Source organism: Schistocerca piceifrons, chromosome 6 (assembly GCF_021461385.2).
Source record: "Schistocerca piceifrons isolate TAMUIC-IGC-003096 chromosome 6, iqSchPice1.1, whole genome shotgun sequence".
NCBI classification, from domain to species: Eukaryota; Metazoa; Arthropoda; class Insecta; order Orthoptera; family Acrididae; genus Schistocerca; species Schistocerca piceifrons.
In genome coordinates this window covers 139853641-139863094 of record NC_060143.1, presented here as the reverse complement: position 1 = coordinate 139863094, position 9454 = coordinate 139853641, and the positions used below count along the sequence as shown (strand labels likewise).

Below are 9454 nucleotides of genomic sequence, written 5' to 3'. Positions count from 1 at the left end.
GATTGTGAACTGTTTGTCGATGTTGACTCTGACATTCCTGGTGTATCAGAGCGGTGTTAAATAATTTGATGGTTCAGAGCTTCCCTCGCCGAGGTACAGATTAGCTGGCAATTTTTCAATGAGTTCTTTGCGGAATAGGGGAGTGGCGATGAGCGAGAAAACCAGTATCCCATTTGAAACAATTGAAATACCACTGTACTACATTGGACGGCTCGTATTCTGTAATGAAATCACTTTGGAAAAACGGAGAAAGCAATAATGTAGACAATTTTAGACTTGTTTCTCTCTCATCGATGTTCGCAAAAGTTACTGAAGAGTACTTATCATTTCAATTCAGATAATGTGCTGTCAGATGTACAGCTTCGTTTTAGAAGTGGTTTCACAATTCAAAATGCTATCTTCTTTTTATCTCTGTGAGGGACTGGATGGATTAAACAAAGTTGTGTACACTAGCATCTTCTTTGATTTAATTAAGGAATTTGATTGTGCCGAGAAGAAAATATTATTGCAGAAGTTGGACCACAGTGGAAGAAGAGAAGTAGCTCACAACTGGTTCCTCTAATACTTCAAGAACAGGCAAGTCCTCCAAAGTTATGAGGACGGCTATGATGTAGTGTAAGCGGGGCGGGGTGTCTTACCTGTAAGGCCAAACCACTATTGTTGCTTACATACATCAGATATGCCTAATAATATGACAGGTGATTCTAAAATATTTCTGTTTAGCCGGCCGAAGTGGCCGTGCGGTTAAAGGCGCTGCAGCCTGGAACCGCAAGACCGCTACGGTCGCAGGTTCGAATCCTGCCTCGGGCATGGATGTTTGTGATGTCCTTAGTTTAGTTAGGTTTAACTAGTTCTAAGTTCTAGGGGACTAATGACCTCAGCAGTTGAGTCCCATAGTGCTCAGAGCCATTTGAACCATTTGAACCATTTCTGTTTGCTGATATCTCTAGCTTGTTACTGCAGGATGTTGAGTGCAACATAGGTAGGGTATCAAAAAGTGCAGTTCAAGACGTAAGTTCATAGTTTCTAGAAATAAAGAATTAATAATTCATAGTAACAGTCAGTTGTTACAGTTTCTTGCACACAGTTCGAAAAAACCAATGCGGTGTACAACGCTGGTCTCGTCTGCTGTCGCTCGATGACATCGGACAAAATAAATACAATTACGTAGTTTCATTTACTACTGTAGCCCTAATGCATTAACGCATTACCACTCTGCTGTCTAGGAACATACTGAGCGGGAACGTTTGGCACGCTACAATATTTAACTATTTACTCGTCTAAACAGTGGTTTCTCCTACTGCTTGAATGGAGCTAATAAAAACCAGCTGTGGTTGGTAGTTTTACTGTCTAAACTTATTACCTGTTTATTATGTTGGTCAGGTAATGGTTCAAAAATCAGAGTGCGTGGCATCTGTAAGTCATTAAATCAGCGAAAAAAAGTTTTAAACCTTACGTCTAATAGTTATTAGTTATATGCTCGCTGGATCATGTGAAAGGTTCCTTTGTTGGAAAGATGTGGAACGAGTCAGTTTGCAAGATATGTCTACATCATGTGTGTCAACATTAATGAACAGTTTATAAATAAATATTATATAGAAGAAAAGTAACATTTTTAAAACTTGTGAGATTATTTTGCTGAAGGCCAAATTCATCAACTTGATGGGCCCCGCGCGTTTTTAAATCGACTCCGGTCGATATTGGCAGTTGCTCCCAGAAACGGTCAAATAAAAAATACTTGGCACTGAAATATTAAGTACACAAAACCCAGACACGTCTAGAATACCTTCGGCCACCTTTCCACACCTAAGCGACGTTTCCTTTAAATTTATTGACTTTCAGTACATATCCATGCAGCCATCTCAATAGCGGAATGTCAGTTATGACCACACGAACATGGGAACACACAAAACTCAGTCCCCGAGCGGAGAAAATATGCGATGCGACCGGGAATCTAACCCGGACCCTTCGGTTAGCAATCGGCCTCGCTGACCGCCCAGTTACCGAGGTGGACACCTAAGCGTTTTCTTAGTGCTGGAACTACTGGCCGTATTTGGTCGGAAGGTCCCGTCAGGGCTCACTACTAAACAAAGGCGCGGTACAGACGGCCCACCACCCACTTGTGCTTAGCTCAGCCTTTAGCCTCAGCCCCAACCCGTCACCTACATGCGGGGGCGCCGCTTCCGGCTGGCGTTGTGCTCATACAGGGTACACACACCCACAGGCCAACCCACGGGGCCAGTCGCTACTCTTAGCATGTACCCTGAGTGTGTGCGCACTCTGACGAGCGTCTGAAACCACAAATCCCCCGTGTGCGGACCGCACCCTCTCCTTCTACGGCTACCCGTAAGTGTGTTTGCACGGTACAGACCGAAGCTAAATTCATCTCTGACGTCAGAAAGGGTGGTGGGCCTCCGTCCCTTTGAGGAGACAAGTTGCGTATGGTATACGGCAGAACAAACAACCTCCAATTGTTTTCTTGAATGCCTGAGGGTGTTAGATTTGGTGGGTGGGTCACTGGAGAAGGATGCTTCCAGCATGTACTCTCCCCCCTCCTTCCTAATTCCAACTAATATCCACAATAAGCAAAATCTTTTCTGAAGATTTGGGAGGAGTAAGATTATAATAAACTTTTTAGTTTACTTATCTTTTCTTGTAGAGTTGGCTGCAGTTCTTCTTGTGTAGGAATCTGATTCTTGAAGCTGAAATTCTCACATTTTAGGTCCTCATGGTTTAATTGATCTAAATAATTTTGAAGATAATTGTTGCAGATTTTTTGTTATTGCGTTCGTATATTTTGTCACATTTTAGTATATCATACAGTCTTTTGAATTTTCACATTAATAAAGTCCAAATTACATGTTCGCCCAAAATACAAAAATACATCCGATCACATCAGAAGCATGCTTATTACTCCTTCACTCTGCGGTAACAACAATACTCCAAAGGGCTTATAGTTTTTCTTGACAAATGAATTTCGATTATTATTTCATAAATGAATCCAGAAACAAACATAATAAACGCTGAAACTTCCTGGCAGATTAAAACTGTGTGCCGGACCGAGACTCGAACTCGGGACCTTTGCCTTTCGGTCCGGCACACAGTTTTAATCTGCAAGCAAGTTTCATATCAGCGCAAACTCCGCTGCAGAGTGAAAATCTCATTCTGATAATAAACGATACTACTGCGTAATTTATAACAGAAATTTTAAATGTGCCAAATAATTTCAAATGTTTCTAAAAAAAATTAACTGTACATGCTTATCGATTGTAACATCGCAAATAAAATAATCCCTTTTCATAAATTTAAGCTTGAAATATATTGTGTATAAAATTACACGAAATTTTTCGGAAAAGTAGCTGAGATAAAACTGACCTGTCCAAAATTCGAAAAATAATACTGACATAGACAACTACTGTTGAGGAAAAGTAATGCTAGCGGAGGATGTCCCCTAACAAGCAGGCTTACAAATTTGGAATTTTCGGAATTTGCGTGACCAGTGTGGGAAACTTGACTAGTGAGACAAAATTGAAGAAAAACCAATATCATTGCTTTTTCACAAGTTTACTTCTTGTTCATAATTTCTTTACCAGTTAGCGCAGAAATTGTATCGTCTTTATCTGTCAAGCTATCATATTGACGTTACTGTAAGTATAAATTACGTGAACAAAATTGAAACACTTACGCCTCTTGCATAAAACATCTTTTATTTTCTTGACGTATCGAATGTGGGTAAAACCTCAGTCTGTCGATGATCTTTCCCGTTTTCTGTGTCAGGAGCAATTTATCTCGTAATTGTTTCTGACGAATATGTTAACGTTATCGTCAAGAGCTTGAGGTTTCATCCAGCTCTGACTCGTCAAGGAAACGGAGAATGTGTTTCATGATAATGTCGTGTCGAGAAACGTAGTTCCTACTCTTGCGGTTCTACTTACGACTTATTCACTACATACCAATACCTGCTTACTGTTCCCGTAGCTTTCTTTACTATAAAACTGCTAATACTCTTTTATTTTGGTCTCTTTTTCGGTTTATGACTCACTATAGATTAACAGAGTCTCGTGCCAAAAGGAAGGTGATGATGGAATTAAAGTAATCAGTAAACTACAACTTTAAATTCACGATTTATGATCATTTATTACAGGTTACGAAGACATGCAATACACAGTGTTATCTTGTTCTCAGGATGTCAATCAAAGAGCATAGATTAATTATCCACAAAATAATAGTAGAGTATTAAAAAGATAATAACCGGAAAAATGCGGAAACTGAGAAATCCGTGGTCCGACCGAGATTCGATCCCGCGTCCTCCAGGTTTCCGACCATGTTCTTTACCAGGCCCGAGATGTATGTCGTTAATTCTACTATTGGTTTTTGTTAGTGAGTTTACATCAAAATATGAAACATAAACTAAGAGGCTTAAAAATCTCACAGTGCCAAGGGACCGTAAGCTTATGTGACATAAATTTCAACTTGGTACCTTTAACGATTTCTGAGAAAAAGAGGTCTTAACAGACGGATAGACAGACAGACCGACGGACTGTTATTCGCTACTTCAGTCCTTCATCTGCATCTACATTTACATGATTACTCTGCAATTCACAATCAAGTGCCTGGCAGAGGGTTCAGCGAACCACCATCAAGCTATTTCTCCATCGCTCCATTCTCGAACGGTGCGCGGCAAAAACGAGCATTCAAATCCTTCAGTCAGAGCTCTGATTTCTATTATTTTATAATGATGATCATTTCTCCCTATGTAGGTGGACGTCAACAGAATATTTTCGAAATCGGAGGACGAAGTTGGTTATTGAAATTTCACGAGAAGATACTGCAGCAATGAAAAACGCGCTTGTTTTAACGATTGCTACGCCAATTCATGTACCATGCCCTTGGCAACCTCTCCCTTATTTCGCATAGAGTTGGTCTTTTTTTAACCTCTCCCTTATTTCGCATAGAGTTGGTCTTTTTTGAACTTTTTCGACGTCTGTAAACGTAGACTTCCGCGGCCGTTGTCACAATCAGTTAGCAGTTCACCCCGAGGAAGGCGCCTTGCAACAGTCGCCGAAACGTCGGAATTTTATAGTTGACAATGCGGCCGCTAACCCAGAATAACTTTTTTGAGTTTTTCGGCGTCTTCCGACGGTCCCTCCTGATGCGAATCCCACACCGCGCAGCAGTACTCCAGAAGAGGGCGGACAAGCGTGGTGTAAGCAGTCTCTTTTGTAGACCTGTTGCACCTTCTAGGTATTCTGCCAATGAATCGTAGATTTTGGTTTGCTTTCTACACAAAATTATCCATGTGATCGTTCCAGTTTAACTTATTCGTAATTGTGTTTCACAAGAACGATATTTTCTGACTCCATGCTGACCGCTTGTCAATAACTCGTTTTCTTCGAGGTAGTTGATAATATTCGAACACAGAATATGTTCCAAAATCCTACAGTAAATCAAGATTAGTGATGTGTGGGTCTGTAATTCAGCGGATTACTCCTTCGTAAATATAACCGTTTCTTCTCATAAGTTAACGTTTCTCCATTTATACAATCACGTTCTGAAAAAAAGAACACCTTGAACGACTCAAGATAGGACGTTCATATTCAAATGAAATGTACGTTAGTAAATTCTGCAGAAATGATTGACATTTCAATCACCTCGGTGCAGCATGTGTCCTGTTGCCTAGTAGACACAGGGTTCGTCACGCGCCCAGGTAACTTGTTCCATGCGTGATGGCATCGGCGCGTAGAACGCACGAATGGCGTCCTATGGTATACCCGTCCATGCTGCATTCACTTGGTTCCAAAGTTCATCTGTGGTGGTTGGCATTTGGTCACAGCACTGCATCTGTTGCCGGCAGCAGTGGCCGAACCGTTCTAGGCGCTTCGAATCCTGCCTCGGTCGTGGATGTGTGATGTCCTTAGGTTAGTTAGGTTTAAGTTGTACTAAGTTCTAAGGGACTCATGACCTCAGATGTTAAGTCCCACTGTGCTCAGAGCCACTTGAACCACTGCGTCTGTCGTCCCACCACAGCCTACACATTTTCGACTGGCGACATGTCTGGCCAAAAGGTGACATCTTGTGACACCAAGAAGGCACGTGTACCTGCAGCAACATGTGGTCGTGCATTGTATTACTGAAGAATGGCGTCTGGGGTGTTGTCCAAAAAGCGTATGTCTGCGGGTCATAGGATGTCATTCACGTATGTCACACTGGTCACAGTGCCCTGGACATGCACCAACTGTGATTTGTGGTTGTACCCAATTCAACACTCCACACCGTAAGGTCCTCAGTTGGCGCTGTATGTCTTGTGCGAATGCAGTCACTGTGGTGCCGCACCCCCGGTCTACAGCGAACCAAAATGCGGCCATCATTTTCAAACAAACACGACCTGGATTCGTCCAAAACACTATCAGGTGCCATTCCTGCCCCCAGCGACGTCGTTCCATATACCATTACCGTCTTAGAATGTTTCTGCTCATTCGTCGAAGGTAGGCAGAGAAGTGTATGACGCGCAAGTAGCCCATGCTGTAATAAACGGCGACGGACTGTCACCAATAACAGTGTGCGAAGTGTTCCACTGTTGCGCCAGAGCTGAAGAGAACGCAGATCTGTCCTGCAATGCCATTCGAATGAGGCGTCGATCTTCTCTGGGGGTTGTCTGGGTGGTGCGACATTACCCATTTCGTCGTGTTCTACGGCCTTTCGTGAGCCTCCTGCACATGCCCGTTTCACTGCCAGTTTCCGGATGGATGCATCACATTATCTCATGCCAATAATGCCCCCCCTTTCAAATTCACTGATTTTACGGCAATGAGGGTCGCAGTCACACTGTACCGGTAGGTGGTGTTGCGCCTCGATATCTATGTTGACCTTTAACCCGCGGGCCGGCATGGTTCAAACACTAATCATTTCCACAGAAGATACTAATGTACATGTCCTGTGTATGTGAACGTCCAATCTCTAGTCTTTCAAGAAGTTCTTTTTTTCTGAACGTGAGTGAACAATATTCATACACAGTATTGTATGCAATTGTGTCCGCCCTGATAGCTGAGTGGCAGTTGGCTGATAGTTTCGTGTGGGAGCAAGTAGCTGTATTGAGAACTGTGAAGTTTATCTATATCTTTTTTTCATTTCTTTGTTGCATTGCCATGATGAAAGCGTACGTGATGCTGTTATGTATTGTTGCGGGAGCGCAAGCAGTTGCGTTTTTCGATCGCTTTCTGGAAGAGTGGAATACTTTCAAGCTGAAACATGGAAAAAAGTACTTGAGTCCTATTGAAGAAAAATTCAGAATGAAAATTTTTATGGAAAACAAAAAAAAAAAAAAAATTGCCCAACACAATGCTGCGTTCGAACGAGGGGAAGTATCGTATCAGCTCGAGTTAAACAAGTTCGGTGATCTGTTGGCTCATGAATTCGTTGCAACATACAATGGCTTTAATAAAACTCATAATGCAAGATTGAGGGAATCTCTTGGTATAAGAGGATCAACTTTCATTCCACCTGCAAATGTAAATGTACCGCCCTATATGGACTGGAGGAAACATGGTGCAGTTACTGAAGTTAAAAATCAAGGATCATGTGGTTCGTGCTGGGCGTTCAGTTCGACAGATGCATTGGAAGGACAACATTGCAGGAAACCAGGCTATCTGACTTCCCTGAGTGAACGAAACCTGATAGATTGTTCTCACAAATATGGAAATCAAGGCTGCAATGGTGACCTGATGGATCAGGCATTTACTTACGTTAGAGATAACCGTGGAATTTATACGGAAGAATCGTATCCATATGAAGGTGATGATGACAAGCGCAGATTCAAACGCATTGATGTAGGGGCGGATGATACTGGCTTTTTAGATATTCCAGAGGGTGATGAAGAGCAACTTAAAGTTGCTGTGACTACAGTTGGTCCAATTTCTGTACTTGATGCGGGGCATGATTCATTCCAATTTTATTCTAAAGGAGTTTACTATGAGCCACAGTAGAGTTCTGAGAGCCTTGACCATGGAGTGCTTGTTGTCGGTTATGGGACAACAGAGGATGGTGTTCAGTACTGGTTGGTGAAGAATTCTTGGGGACCAGAGTGGGGTGAAGATGGTTATATTAAAATGGCAAGGAACCGTGATAACAACTGTGGAATTGCAAGTTCTGCAAGTTACCCTCTTGTTTGAGAAACAGACAAAGTGGTACATGCGATTTAAATTTGTTATTTAATGTGTGACATCTTGGGAGAACAAGTGGAACAAACAATGTGAAACATTTGTTTTTTGAACAACTGAACTTGTGTTAAAGTATCATTGGATAGGTCTTGACTGAAGAGGGGTAATTATGCTGGAATACTGTGTAAAACTTAAGAATTGTGCCTGTTTCTTGTCTAGTGAAAGCAGTGGGCTCAGAGCAACATACCATTTTTCTTACCTTTAGTGGTAAATGATTAATTGTACAGTTTTCATAAAATAAAATAAAAAAGTGGTCAGCGTGACGGATTGCCGTCCTACGGGCCCGGGTTCGATTCCCGGCTGTGTTGGAGATTTTCTGTTCTCAGGGACGGGATGTTGTCTTCATTTCATCCCCAGCCGGCGCGCAGGTCGCCCAATGTAGCGTCGAACGTAATAAGACCTGTACTAAGACGGCCGGGCCTGCCCCGTAAGGGGCCTCCCGGCCAATGACTCCAAACGGTCATTTCCATTTTTTATGCAACTGTGGCCGTCATCTTTTTTAACAACCCGCTGAATCTAAGAGAAACTGGACAGATTCAACGAGTGACGAAACAGGGAGCCTAGAAAAAAAAAACACTAGGCAGACTCAAGAGCACAGACTAAGGACTGACTTCACTCTTGTGAAGTGGAAGGAGCCTAGACGTTTCTGAGAAGGCTGATGTAAGTTAGGAGTGAGCGACCGCAGCAGCTGTGGGTGGTTACAGGTTACGACGGCGGCACAGTCTGACCGCAGCCCGTCTGCGAGAGGAGTACAAGCGCGGGGGCTCGCTGCCTTTGTCTGTGGGTAGCGCTCCTAAACACTCGACTCCCCGCCGGTTCCACCATTACTTCACAACTTTCACACTACAGTGTTGTTGCTGTTGACGTTAGGGCGTCCGAAATGTAATCATTAGGACCCTTCGAAAATCGATTAAAGCTCATTTTGAAAGAAGTTCGGTTATTTTCATCATCTGCATTTAAATTAGTAAAGTTGCCCTCTCTCTTTCTCTGACCCATATCGTGTCACTGTCGATCGGTGTTGAGCTAAAATTTTTGGCCCACCAGAGTCACTCCCTGGTAAGGTTATCCTTGAGGTTTTTCTGCGTAAGTCAGTTACGCAAGGGCAAAAGTCTGTTTTCTGGATCTCGTCGAAGCATGCAATGGATAAAGTTGAGGTGGTGTTAAGAGTTGGCAAATATCTGGAGGATTTCCAGTTTAGTTCGCCTAGTCACCTATTTCTCACAGTTTTTTTAAAGATT

General features: G+C 42.6%; 1 pseudogene; it reads left to right on the top strand.

Annotated features, from left to right (window-relative positions):
* The first annotated feature begins 7124 nt into the window (after positions 1-7124).
* Positions 7125-8169, top strand: LOC124802979 (annotated as a pseudogene).
* The last annotated feature ends 1285 nt before the right edge of the window (positions 8170-9454 follow it).